Consider the following 14,863-nt stretch of genomic DNA (forward strand, 5'->3'; position numbering starts at 1 on the left):
CCAGTAGCACTATGCTTCCTCCCATAGGTCAGTCTGAGTACTACACCAGACTTCTGATTTGGAGCAAGAAACTCAATTGTCTGTAAACATATCAGGCGTGTGGTGTGCTCTGTGAGTTATCTCGAGTACACCATACATGGTAAGAGTTGGAAGAACAGCATTTTTTTTCATAGACCCGCTCACATTTTCAAAATCGATTAAGGCATCACAAATTTTAATGCCTCTACCAGGCTGGAGATGTGCTCTTTGCTCTTTTGACAGCCGCATGGACCATTTCTATGTCTAGACCGAAGAGATAAAAGGAATGAATTGTAAATTATTAATGCACTCCAAGAATATCCTGGTATATCAAAGTTCACGTGGGGAAAATTCTACCTAACAATTTGTACATCTTACATTAAGATGTTTAGGAACTTGCTTCTGGAAAGTTGTTTACCTCATTAAATTGTCATAAAAGTAAAAAATAACATCTCTTCAACCTCTCAACCTTGTTTAAAAACAAATAATAATATTGTTACGGATAATGTGACCTTGTTTTTACCATATCTCAGTTTCCTACCTTTTAAAATATTTTTACCACAAAAATATGAATTACACTTATCTTGCGCCATGTCCTCAACGCTCATCCTGGAGATAGATGATCCTCTGAATTGTTTGTTCTCGAGAGAGAGAATCAATAAAAACAAGCCACTCACTATAAAAACAAAGGCACTGAGCACGCACGACCCTGCTACAGCTATTTTTTTTAAATGCCATTATTAACTTACCGGTATCTTGGGCACTTACCCTCTGGCACTGTCACACAATACCTGAAAGGCTATAGAAAGAAAGGGAAGAAAATAGAAATTTAATCTTCCTCCTCCGAACCGCTTTATCCTCACTAGGTTCGCGGGCGGTGCTGGAGCCTATCCCAGCTGTCTTCGGGCAGTAGGCAGGGGACACCCTGAACCGGTTGCCAGCCAATTGCAGGGCACACAGAGACGAACAACCATCCACGTCCACACTCACACCTAGGGACAATTTAGAGCGGCCATGTCCAAAGTCCGGCCCGCGGGCCAAATCCAGCCCGCGGTCGAATTTCATCCGGCCCTCGGCCCCTGTCATAAAATCAGTGCCGTCTGGCCCGCAGGTTGGGCGCAATGGAACACGTGTTGCATTGACTGAGGTCTCGTAGACTGGTGAGTGATGTTTCATAGAGTACTGCTTCCCTCTAGTGGCTAAATGAGTAATAGCATTCACTAAATGAGTAATAGCATTTAGACACTAGGGGGCATCACTCACGAGTTAACAAGACATCACTCCGTGTTTATATTGACTGATATGTCATATTTCAAATGATCCTTGCAGTTGTGGATATGTGTATTGCTTGTTCATTTCCCTGTTGTTCGAGTCAAAGGTTTTGTGACTATTGAAAAGTCATGGTGATACATTTTATGTTTCAAATCAATCAATTTGCACTCAGGAGACTTCTGTTTAAGAAAAAGTCAAGTGAATAAGCAGTTTCATGTGATATACCTGTTTCAAATGAACCAAAAGAAATTCTTAAGATTGTTGAAATTAAAATAAAAATGGAAATGTGAAACAGACTGGCTTACTAAAATTTGTTGAACAATATTGTTGTTCAATGTAAAGAATGTCAGCCAAGGTCGGCCCCCCGACATTTTACCACATAAAATCTGGCCCCCTTGGCAAAAAGTTTGGACACCCCTGTCACGTTGTGCCCGAAGCGATTGACAGATCGCTTCGTGCACAACAAAAAATAAGGAAGTGGATCCCCGAGATAGCAGACAGAAAACGAGATCTTGTCAAAGAACAAAAAGAGTCTTTAATACGGAACACAAAATACCCGACAAGAAGAATAACAAAAAGCGCTGGTCAAATAAGGACCAGGGTACAAATAAGGTGACAACAGAAAACGCTCGCGGAAAACAAAAGCGAGGAATATCTGAATAGACTATAGGAATAATTTAAATACAATCAATAATTGGTACGACGATACAATTGCCAAAAGGCTAGGAAGCAATGAGTAATATTAATTTAGGTTTTACTTTCGCGAAGGAACAATGGCGCGGCGTGGAATTCTCCGGCAGTGAGATGACTGCCGGAGTCTCAAAATAAAGGGGGGTAATCAGCCCGAAATTACGGGCAGGTGTGCCGATGGCGGAGGAGAAAACCCGCCACCTGCTGGCGGACGCGCGACGTGACAGTACCCCCCCCCCCCCTCAATGGACGCCTCCCGGCGGCCTACCCGGTTTGGAAGGGTGTGCAGTGTGGAAGTCGCGCAAAAGGGACGGATCAAGGATCCAGGAGCGAGGCACCCACTGCCGCTCCTCAGGCCCGTAGCCCTCCCAGTCGACCAGATACTGGAACCCCTTTCCCCTGCGCCGAGAGTCCAGGATGGCACGAACCGTGTACACCGGGTCACCGTCGACGACCCGCGGAGGGGGCGGCGGCGTGGGAGGAGGAGCCAAGTCACTGGAAGACACGGGTTTGAGTAGGGAGACGTGGAAGACGGGGTGAACCTTCATGGTGGGTGGTAGCCGGAGCTTGACTGCAGCTGGGCTGATGACGGCCTCGACCTCGAATGGTCCAGTAAACCGGGGTCCCAGTTTCGCAGACGTGCCGGCCAGGCGAAGATCCCTCGTTGCCAGCCACACCTTCTGTCCCACCACGTACGAAGGAGCAGGGCGCCGGCGACGATCCGCGATCCGCTGGTTCCTGGTCGCCGTGCGGGACAACGCAGCCCGGGCCTCCTTCCACACGCGATGGGCCCGCTTAAGGTGGTGCTGCACAGAGGGGACCTCCACCTGCCCCTCCTGGGACGGGAACAGCGGCGGCTGGTACCCGTAGGCGGCCATGAAGGGGGACCTACCAGTGGCAGAAGAGACGAGGGTGTTGTGCGCGTACTCCACCCAGGGTAAGTGGTCGACCCAGGATGAGGGACGGTGAAGGCACACACAGCGGAGGGCTGCCCCCAGATCCTGGTTGGCACGCTCGGCTTGTCCATTGGACTGGGGGTGGTACCCCGAGGTCAGACTGGCCGTGGCCCCGAGGGACCGGCAGAACCGCTTCCAGACGCGGGATACGAACTGGGGCCCACGGTCCGAGACAATGTCCAGTGGAATACCGTGGAGGCGAAAGACGTGCTGGATAAGGAGGTCGGCGGTCTCCAGCGCCGAGGGCAACCTGGACAGAGGCACAAAATGGGCAGCCTTGGAGAACCGGTCCACGATCGTGAGGACGACGGTCCTCCCACGGGATGGCGGTAGGCCCGTCACGAAGTCCAGGGCGATGTGGGACCAAGGACGAGGCGGAACGGGCAACGGCTGGAGCAACCCCGCCGGGGGCCGGCGTGAGGACTTGCCGCAGGCGCAGGAGGTGCAGGCACTGACGAAGTCCGTCACGTCCCTCCGGAGCTCCGGCCACCAGAACCGCTGGGCGACGAGTTGTATAGTCCGGTTCACCCCAGGATGACATGCGACCTTAGACCCGTGTCCCCACTGTAAGACTTCCGACCGCAGCGACGGAGGCACAAACAGCCTCCCCGTGGGGCATTCTGCCGGAGCCTGAACCCCCTCCAGAGCAGCTTGGATCCGCTGCTCAATCTCCCACTGCAAAGACCCCAAAATGCACTGGGCCGGGAGAATGGCCTCCGGAGACCGGTCCTTCTCAGCGGGGTCGTGGAGACGGGAAAGGGCGTCAGGTTTGGTATTTTTGGACCCTGGGGAGTAGGTAAGGATAAAATGGAAACGGGTGAAGAACAGGGCCCACCGGGCCTGACGGGCGTTCAGTCGTTTTGCGGAGCGGAGGTACTCGAGATTCTTGTGGTCCGTATAAACTGTGAAGGGCTCCTTCGCCCCCTCGAGCCAGTGCCGCCATTCCTGTAAGGCGGCTACCACGGCCAGCAGTTCTCGATTACCTACGTCGTAATTCGACTCGGCAGCGCTGAGTCGACGGGAGAAAAAGGCGCAGGGGTGCAGCTTCTGGTCGACCGGAGAACGCTGGGACAGCACCGCCCCCACCCCCGAATCCGAGGCGTCCACCTCTACGACAAACGGGAGATCAGGGACAGGATGTTGTAATACCGGGGGACTGGTAAACGCCGCCTTTAGGTCTTTGAATGCCGCGTCCGCGGCCGGGTCCCACCTAAAGGGGGCCTTAATAGATGTAAGCCGGGTCAAGGGCAGCGCTTTCTGGCTGTAACCACGGATAAAACGCCGGTAGAAGTTTGCGAACCCCAAAAAGCGTTGTAATTCCTTACGGCTCGTTGGAACCGGCCAGTTAGTGACTGCCTGCGTCTTGCTGGGGTCTGCCCGTAACTTGCCCTGTTCGACAATGAAGCCCAGGAAAGAGATGACGGGTACATGGAATTCGCATTTCTCTGCCTTGACGAAGAGCCGATTTTCTAGTAACCGTTGTAACACCAGCCTGACATGTCGCTGGTGTTCCTGCAACGACCGGGAGAAAATTAAAATGTCATCGAGATAAACAAAACAAAAAATGTTCAACATGTCTCTTAACACGTCGTTGATAAGATTTTGGAAGACGGCGGGGGCGTTTGTCAGCCCGAAAGGCATGACTAAATATTCGAAGTGACCTAACGGGGTCTTAAAAGCCGTCTTCCATTCATCACCCTCCCGGATGCGGACCAAATGATATGCACTGCGTAAATCAAGTTTGGAAAAAATAGTGGCCGTTTGTAAAGGGGCGAAGGCGGAGTCCAGTAATGGTAGTGGGTACTTGTTTTTAATCGTGATCTCATTAAGCCCACGATAATCCACGCACGGTCGCAGGGTCTTGTCCTTTTTCCCCACAAAGAAAAACCCCGCACCTAATGGTGATCGCGAGGGTCTAATGAGACCTGCAGCGAGCGAGCTGTTTATATACTCCGTTAGCGCCTCGCGCTCGGGTTGGGACACCTGATACAGCCGTGAGGTCGGCAACGGAGCGCCCGGCTGCAGGTCTATGGCGCAATCGTAGGGACGGTGCGGGGGCAAAGCGCGTGCGCGATCCTCGCTGAAAACCTCACAAAGGTCCCGATAGCAATCTGGCACTCCGTCAAGGCAGATAGCTTCGGGGGTTTCGACACTGGTCCGTTCATGTTCCCCGATGGCCGATCGTAGACAGTGTTTATAACAATATTCGCTCCAACTGCCTACTGCTGGGCGCTCCCAGGAAATTACGGGGATGTGGGTCTTGAGCCAGGGCAACCCAAGAATGACCGGAGCATTACGGGACCGCATTAAATAAAAACGGCGATGCTCGACATGGTTACCGGAGAGGCGGAGTTTCAGTGGTTCTGTTCTACACGTAACTACCGCCAGGGGGCGCCCATCGAGATCACAAACCCGCTTCTTATTAGCCAACTCCTCAATACCACAACCCAACTCGGACGCGAGAGCTGTGTCCATAAAACATTCATCCGCCCCCGAGTCTACCAGGGCTCTAACCCGCAGCGACCGGGATTCCCCAAATATCTCCCCCTCGAGTTCCAGTCTGTTGGGATTTCCCGGCCGGGGGTCGATACGCCTTGGCTCGGGAGGTACTACGCGGGGTCGCGACTCACAGTACTTGGTGTAAGGGGAGGGCGGCGACTCCGGATGGCCGAGAACAGCGTGCGGACCTTGTTGGGCGCTGTCAGACATGGCCCGATCGCTGGGTCGACGCCTTCTCTCCTCCAAGACAGCGTCTTCGCCACCTAGCTGCATCGGTTCCTCCGCGGTATGCCGGGACGGGAACCGATCACCTCCACGTTCCCGGTCTCTCTCCCTCAGGCGGTTGTCTAATCGTAGGGAGAGATCGATCAACTCCGCCAGGTCGGAACTGTGGTCACGGGTCGCCAGTTCATCCTTGAGCTGGGGATTTAATCCATGGCGAAACAGCCCACACAGTGCTCGGTCTCCGTAGCCACTCTGGGCGGCCAATATCTGGAACTCGATCGAGTAATCCGCCACCGATCGCCTTCCCTGGTGGAGTTCGAGCAGCCGGCCCTCCGCCTCTCTGCCCCGCACGGGATGGTGGAACACCCGGCGGAACGCCGTAACGAATTCGTGGAGCGAAGACCGGAGGCTCGGCTTCGCGTCGCTCGTCACCATCGCCCATGACGCCGCCGGACCTGTCAATAAGCTCATGATATATGCCACTTTAGCGGCGTCATTAGCATAGACGGAAGGCTGTTGGTCGAACACGAGCGAGCATTGGTGGAGAAACTGTCCACACTGCCCGTGCTCACCCCCGTAACGTGGGGGGTGTGGAAGCGAGGACTCCCTCATCATTGTGGGGAATGATGCGAGAGCCTCAGTGGTGGTAGGGCGAACCACGGGGGGAGGTGCTCCCCGTGTCTCTACCTGTACCAAACGGGGTTCGAGATTATCGAACCGATGAGCCAGCATGGAAACCGCGCTGCGGAGTTCCGAAAGGGGTTGGCCCTGCGGACTCATCTGTTGCTCTTGTCGGTACAGAGCGGACAAGATCTTTTCCATGTCTGCGGGATCCATGGTGGCCGGAGAATTCTGTCACGTTGTGCCCGAAGCGATTGACAGATCGCTTCGTGCACAACAAAAAATAAGGAAGTGGATCCCCGAGATAGCAGACAGAAAACGAGATCTTGTCAAAGAACAAAAAGAGTCTTTAATACGGAACACAAAATACCCGACAAGAAGAATAACAAAAAGCGCTGGTCAAATAAGGACCAGGGTACAAATAAGGTGACAACAGAAAACGCTCGCGGAAAACAAAAGCGAGGAATATCTGAATAGACTATAGGAATAATTTAAATACAATCAATAATTGGTACGACGATACAATTGCCAAAAGGCTAGGAAGCAATGAGTAATATTAATTTAGGTTTTACTTTCGCGAAGGAACAATGGCGCGGCGTGGAATTCTCCGGCAGTGAGATGACTGCCGGAGTCTCAAAATAAAGGGGGGTAATCAGCCCGAAATTACGGGCAGGTGTGCCGATGGCGGAGGAGAAAACCCGCCACCTGCTGGCGGACGCGCGACGTGACAACCCCTGATTTAGAGTGTTCAAACAGCCTGCCATCTATGTTTTTGGAATGTTGGAGGAAACTGGAGTACCCGGCGAAAACCCACACAGGCAAGAACATGCAAACTCCACTCAGGAAGGCCGGAGCCGGAATTGAACCCGCTTAGTGCCCGAAAACAGCTGGGATAGGCTCCAGCACGCCCTGTAACCCTTGTGAGGATAAAGCAGATCAGAAAATGGATGGATGGATGGCACAGTGGACGACTGGTTAGGGAGGACATGCAAACTCCACAAAGGGAGGCCGGAGCTGGAATCGAACCCGGCACCTCCACACTGTGAAGTCGACGTGCTAACTACTGGACTACCGTGGCACCAGAAATCTAATCTTAATTTTCAAATTTACTTGACCTCAAAACTGCTTCAACTTTCAATGAAAATGAGCTGTTAACTTCCAACATGGCAAATTGGTAATACAGTACAGGTACTTTCCTTGACATGACCTTGAGACGTTTACCACGCAGCTTTCTTTTCTGTCTGCTGCACAAGGAGCCTCGCCCGCCTGTCGGACCTCTGCTGTAGTGTTTCATCATGCTGCTGTTTATAGCCAAGCCTTCTAGCTATCAGTTGCTGGTTAGTCATCCGCGAACGTGCTGCTCCTAGCTGCCAGACTCACTATGTTAATTGTTTCCATCAGTTACCTTGAAATATAATTTGAAGTTACAGTATTATTAGCATCCTTATTATTTTCAATTGAGTGCATTTTAATTCAACAACATGGAATGACTTGTCTTTAAAATGTTCTCCCACCATTTCCATGTGTTGCACGACCTTGAGCCTCTGCAGATTTAAAACCCTCTACAAATTGAAAAACAGAACCTGTATTTTCTTATTAAATGTGGCAAAACTGTCCAAATGTGCAGACTCAATATATAAATCTAACCACCTGGCTGCAACATTAAATCACCCAGGCATCTTTCCTATTTTAAGCTTCTGAAACATGCAAAAAAAAAAAAAAAATCAACAAGAAATATGAAACATTTTCAGCACTAGCAGAAAAATGAGCTCTTTACAGGCTTGAAAATGTTTTTAAAGCCATTTTTGAGTTTGAAACAAATAGGCAAAATATGATGGAGAAATGTGGTAAAAAAGCAAAAAATAAAAATAAAAAGATCCTGATTGGGCCAAATAGAAACATGGACACATACCAAATCGCAGACTGATAACACATCAAAAGTCTAACAGTTCGACTCTAACTATAATCAATATTTAACCACCACCTATCTTTAATACTGTGCAGGAAATTTGTTTAGAACGTAGTGAGATTCCACTCGTGATCTTTTGAATCTATTAAATTGGTGTATGTGGTCCTATATGGGTTAGCAAAACAGTTCAATTGAGCCCAGCAGTTAACTATTCAATGTCCACATGTGAAAGCTATGAATGAGAAAATATAGACATCAGATGTGGCCAGGGATCAGGTAATAACCAATCGCGCTTCATGTGTTTTTAGAGGTGTTGTACATGAAAAATAATGACATGATCAAATTCATTATTGACAAAATACTACATTTATTGATGAAAATTGCAAAATTAGTCAAGTATCCCTTAAAATTAAAAACCTAGTTTTAGCCTTAGATTCTTTGTAAGATTTTCTATATGGGGCTTGAAAAGACACCTAAGTATTTATACACATGGGAAACCTCTATTTTAATTCAATTTATTTTTTTAAATTGTGGATGGTGAACTCCAGTCAAAAAAAAATCACATGCAAAGTGATGGCAATACTGTATATTAGAATTGATAAAGATGTGGACAGAATACTCACTGTGGTCCAACAGACGAGGGGGACTGTCTGGCATTGCTCTCGGTCAACAGAATGTCCAGGTTGGTCCACCTGCAAACTGCACCCCCAGGGTGTCTTGATGCTTCTAAACAGCAGGGCAGTTGGTTACCAGACATCTGGCAAGGAATGAACCTGTGGAGGCAGGGTCGATAATCTTCTTCTTCTTCTTTTCCTTTCGGCTTTTCCCTTCAGGGGTTGCCACATCAAATAGTTGCCTCCATCTAACCCTGTTTTGTGCATCCTCTTCCCTCACACCAGCAACCTTCATGTCCTGTTTCACTACATCCATAAACATCCTCTTTGGTCTTCCTCTCGGCCTCCTGCCTGGCAGTTTAAGACTCAGCATCCTTCTCCCAATATATTCACCCTCTCTCCTCTGGACCTGTCCAAACCATCTCAGTCTGGCCTCTCTGACTTTCTCCCCAAAACCTCTAACATGAGTTGTCACTCTGATGTACTCATTCAATCCAACCTTGTCACTTCCAAAGAGAACCTCAATATCTCTATCTCTGCTACCTCCAGCTCAGCCTCCTGTCTTTTCTTCAGTGTCACTGTCTCCAGTCCAAACAGCATGTCTGGTCTCACTGCAGTTTTATACACCTGGAGGCAGGATCGAAAATCAAGATCGAAATTTGAACAGTACCAATGAACATGACAAAATCAGCGACAGTATGTGACAAATTACACTCGACCGTCTAAGTAAATGTACTGTTGTTCCTCAACTCATATAGACATTGTTCCTTGGCATTAAGTAGCCACAATATGGAATCAACGTAACACTAACAACGTATCAGGGCTTTGGTCTGAGCAGGGGGTTTTTTTTCCAAAAAGTGTCAGTACGTACAGTAGGTGCATCTTCAAGTAGCAGGGAGAATACTACTCAGTGTAAGGACTTGCATAATATGTATGTGAATGAAAATTAAGTGCATGAATGACTTCTGATATACTGTACATCAATACTGCTGTTGGAGTTGAGGACTTCCTCATCTCAAGTAAAGTGTATTACTGTAATTGGTTGTAGTATTGGTGTTGCGCCGCCTGCGGCTTTGCAGAGGGGAGCAAAGGCCAAATTAATCAGAACACCTTCTCCCGCAGGCACAGCAATGGAAGCTTTCATCAGCAGGGAGAAGTTGCCTCTCCAGACGCTCGTGCCAGAGCTGGCGGCACTCCTCGCAAATTCAAAGGTGTTGACACCCTCGTGGCAGGTCGTATGACAGAGGTCTCTGGAGGTAGCTGAAATTTCTATTTGTGAAGGCTGAATAGTACACTTTTTCAGGACGACAGGGAGGTCGTCTGGAAATTGTTTCTTCTGCCCTTCTTGTGATCGCCATCCAGATGCTAATTCGACATAAAGGAACTGGCGTTTTTCAGGCACACGGATTACGTGACCAACGATGGGGAGCTGACGCTGTAGCATATGTGCCTCGCTGGTATGAATATTAGTGCACTGCAGGATCTGGACACGTGCAATGCTGTCCTTCATCGTCAGTTTCATATCTGCTAGTGATGGGTCCAGCGACACCGATGCATTGACACATGCGCCGGGCTCACAGAGCAAACCACGTGTCGATGCATGTGCTGCTTCATTACGTCACGTGATTGACACGTGAACTGCATCGGCTGCGTTGACACAGTCCAGGCTTCTAATTGACACACCAGCTGCGTTGACACAGTCCAGGCTGCTAATTGACACACCGGCTGCGTTGGCACAGTCCAGGCTGCTAATTGACACATCAGCTGCGTTGACACAGTCCAGGTTGCTAATTGACACGTGAACTGCACCGGTGCAGTTTAGACTGCATCGGCTGCTTAGCACAGTATAGGCTGCGCCACTTAGTCCAGGGGGCGTCGACTCAGTGCAGAGGGCGTTGACGCAGCAAAAGCCCGCCGCACAGTGTTTATAAGGAGGTGCGTCTGGCGACACAATGCCACCTGCCGAAACAAGCCAGACCTCACTCACGCTCGCTTGTCGAAGTTCGTGTCAGTGCAGACTTCGTGTTCGTGCCTTGCCTTCCTTGCCGATTATGGAACAGAGACGCAAATCATCCGCCGTGTGGGACCATTTTGATGTCCTGGAGAATAAGGTATTATTTATTTATTTATTTATTCAAATCGTCTTCTGTCGCCGAGAGCCTCTCGGAGAGAGGCACTCGCCGAGTGCCACTCAGATTATTGACACGTGTTGTACCATTCTAATCCAAATACATTTCAAGGTAACTCTTAGTTACTTCTTATTCACATTTCATTGCAGGTGAAATGTCGAATTTGCCAGGTCGAATTGTCATACACCAACAGAAGCACCTCCACCATGCTGAGGCATTATCGGGCCAAGCATGAGAATGAAGTTCGCGATACACCCAGTGTTATGCCAGGTATACAAACGTTCACTCATCTTTTCACGGTTGCTATGTTGATGATTAATTGACAATCAGTAATTATTATTAGTTGACTCTCCACTCCATGTTTGACAATCAAGCTTCCAGGAAGCAGCTGCTCGATCAGGCAGTGCTGAACTTCATTATCAAGGACTGCCAGCCCCTCAGCATTGTGGAGAGTGAAGGGTTCAAGGAGCTGATTCAGGTCCTTGAAACCTCATATGTTTTGCCGACGAGAAAGGTCTGTGTGGAAGTTCCATAAAGTAGTAGATGAATCCCATATAATGTTTGCTTTTGGTTTAATTTTCAGACCATCAAGAAAATGGTGGCCGAAAAATATATGGAGGAACGGGAAAAAGTGAAAATGGAAGTACAGCAAGCTGTGGCAGTGAGTATAACGACTGACATGTGGACCTCTGTGAACATGGAGGCCTACTTGGCACTCACCTGTCACTACATTAATGCAAATATGCAGTTGTGTTCATCAGTGTTGGAGTACAATATTTTCCACAAAATCACACTGCTGACAATTTGGCCCAGGTCAAAAGGGGCATGATGGAGGACTGGGCCATAACCAACAAAGTGAAGTGCCTTGTGACTGACGCAGCACCGAACATGATCGCATCCACTAGACACCTCCAAATACGCCACTCAATTTGCATTGCACATAGTCTTAAGTCATTAGTTAGAAAATCGTGCGATCAGGTCCCTGCACTTACAGACATTAGGAACAAAGCTCGCCACATTGTTACATATTTCCGTTCAAGCACTACAGCCAAGGAGAAGCTTGCTCAGGTGCAGCAACAGATGGGACGTCCAAAGCTGAAACTTATCAATGAGGTGCCAACACGCTGAAATAGTACCTATGAAATACTGTCAAGGCTGGATGGTGAGAGGGAACCAGTGTGGGTATCTCTGGCCTCCCTAAAGACAGATTTGGCTCCACTGACAGCTGATGAGTTCACCATCATAGGAGAAGCACTACTTGTGCTTTCTCCATTCCATCAAGCTACAGTGGAGTTGTCTGAAGAGAGGAAAGTTTCAGGTTCGAAGGTCATCCCGATGATGAAAATGCTTTATCATGCACTTGAGCGCCACGCTTCAACCCTGCACACACAGCCAGTCATACAACTCCACGAACACCTCAAGCGTCGAGTCACAGACACTGCTTCCAGTTTGGAGTCTATGAATGTGTTAACCTTAGCAACACTTCTAGACCCCAGATTCAAATCACTTCGATTCCGCAGTTCCTCCAGGTGCACGGAGGCCATATCCAGACTGCGGGCTGAGTGCATGCGTGTCATCGGGTGCACAATCGAGGCCCAGCCTGGACCATCATCGCAGCCCTCTGCAACTACATCAGGCATGTTACTCATCATTATTAGTTTATTGGAAACTGTTCTAAATGCCAATTTGTTTGGTTTTGTTTTTTTAGGTGGCCTGTGGAGTCATCTGGATGATGAGGTGGGGAGACTGCGAAGAGGTGGTGCAACAGCAAACGCAGTATCTGAGGTCCAGCGGTACCTGGCACAAGGGGATATTGCAGGTGACCGGGACCCGCTGTTGTACTGGAAGGACCAACACACTTCTTTCCCAAACCTCTCCCACCTCGCAAAGGAGTTCCTTTGAACGCCAGCCTCATCTGTCCCTTGTGAGCGTGTGTTCTCCACAGCAGGAGAAATTGCTTGGACGCAACAGGCTGAAGTTTAAAACATTGGAGCATCTTATTTTTCTCAATAAAAATTTGTGAAATCAAAGCCCACAAGCATCCTCATTCAAATGATCTTCACATTATTTGAACACATTGAATGTTGCAAAATGAATGCATGGATGTGAATGATATTGTATACAATTCATCATCAAATCGATGAATGACCTTATGAAAATGTCTTGGAACAGTTGTAGATGCAAAACCGTGCTGGCAGCTACATAATAGATAATAAAAGAAAAATATCCCAAACCATAGGGATCCTCCGAAAAACTAAGGATGTGCTGAATAAGAGATCCTTGTACACATTATACTTTTATTACTTCCATATTTGACCTATTGTGTGGAAATATGGGGAAATGCCAGTAAAACACCGTTTTAAAACTACAATACAAAGCAATCAGAACAATCACTGGCTCCAAATAGACGGAACCCACAAATCCACTGTTTATCAAATTAAACAATGAAATCTCATGACCTGGTTGACTTCAAGATCGCCCAATTAATGTACAAAGCATACAATAACCTCCTTTGCCAAAACATCCAGAAGCTTTTTAAAATTCGAGAAAGTTGTCATAATTTTAGGGGTACTAATCTATACAAAAAAATCCAAAACACGAACAAACATCACACAAAGGAGTGTATCTGTAATAGGTGTAAATCTGTGGAATGATTCTGAAACGGACCAGTAAAATAAGTAACTCTCTTGTTGAGATTAAAAATGAATTCGAGAGTAGTACAAGACAACTACACAAATCAGAATTAAGCTGATAAATTCAATACACTCATGAAATATAACAATACATCAGAAATACATTGATGAGATTATTTAATATATTAATTAAATGTAGCATCCATGATGAATATGAGAAAATCGACATATACATGTGTTCCAATGAGTATGTACTGTAAATACAAACCTAAAGTTGTAAAAATGTATAAGTACAGCATATATAAGGATAAAAGCATTTGTTGATATGTAGACTTTCTTTCCCATTTTGAAAATGATCAATTCATATATAAGAAGGGGTAGGACTCGGGGTAGGTTTTTTACTTCTTTCTACTCCTTTGAACACATATTTGTGATGATGACTATTTTCTTTTCCTTTTTTTATATCTTACCTTCACTTTTTGCCAATTTATTACCGAATTGTATATTTTATATGTTCAATATACAAAAATATTTATCAGTCAGTTCAGTCTGTTAAGTGGGTTTGCTGCAGGGATCTTGAAGGTCCAGCAGGTGGCAGTGGTCAGTGACACAGTATGAGCATAGTATCAACACAGTGTGTCAGTGTGTCGACACGCCTCATGAGGCCTCATATATTATATTATCTGCCATACCCAGATGGGATGAGTGCAGTTAGGGAATTTGGGTGGTCACGATAAGTGCTGTTCTTAGGGTCCAACACAATGTTGTTAAAGTTTAATTTGGAAAAATTTGGCTTGTCTATTCTGTGTTGGTGAATAGATAAGTTCAACACACAAAGAACTTGAAACGAGAATACATAAGAAGAATACAAAAAAAATATGAATTAATAGGCCAAGGCTATGTAGGAAAAAAATACTGAGAATGTCAAGATATTTGAAGCACGAGAGGTCAGAGTCATGAGCAAGGCATAATAATCCGACAAAGGAGAGAAGTAGCAAGGCCAGATTCGGGACATTTGCGACATCTGCGTGAACACCTACTCTCGGCTGGAGACTGAAAAAGCAAACCAAACAAGACAGGATCATGACAATTGTAGTTTTCCTGGTATACAGTCCATCCATCCATCCATCCATCCATCCATCATCTACCACTTATCCGGGGCCAGGTCGCGGGGGCAACAGCTTTAACAGGGAAGCCCAGACTTCCTTCTCCCTAGCTACTTCTTCCAGCTCTCCCCGGGGGATCCCGAGTCGTTCCCAGGCAAGCTGGGTGACATAGTCTCTCCAGCGTGTCCTGG

At 47.6% G+C, this 14,863-nt stretch overlaps 1 long non-coding RNA gene across 1 annotated transcript; it reads left to right on the forward strand.

The window, feature by feature from the left end:
• The first annotated feature begins 9,900 nt into the window (after positions 1-9,900).
• On the forward strand, positions 9,901-14,674 carry LOC127608260 (uncharacterized). The gene is made up of 3 exons (XR_007964224.1): positions 9,901-10,015; positions 10,108-10,341; positions 14,263-14,674. It is a non-coding gene; the product is annotated as an uncharacterized LOC127608260 (long non-coding RNA).
• Positions 14,675-14,863: the final 189 nt, after the last annotated feature.

The sequence above is a fragment of the Hippocampus zosterae genome, chromosome 1 (genome assembly GCF_025434085.1).
Source record: "Hippocampus zosterae strain Florida chromosome 1, ASM2543408v3, whole genome shotgun sequence".
Classification (NCBI taxonomy): domain Eukaryota; kingdom Metazoa; phylum Chordata; class Actinopteri; order Syngnathiformes; family Syngnathidae; genus Hippocampus; species Hippocampus zosterae.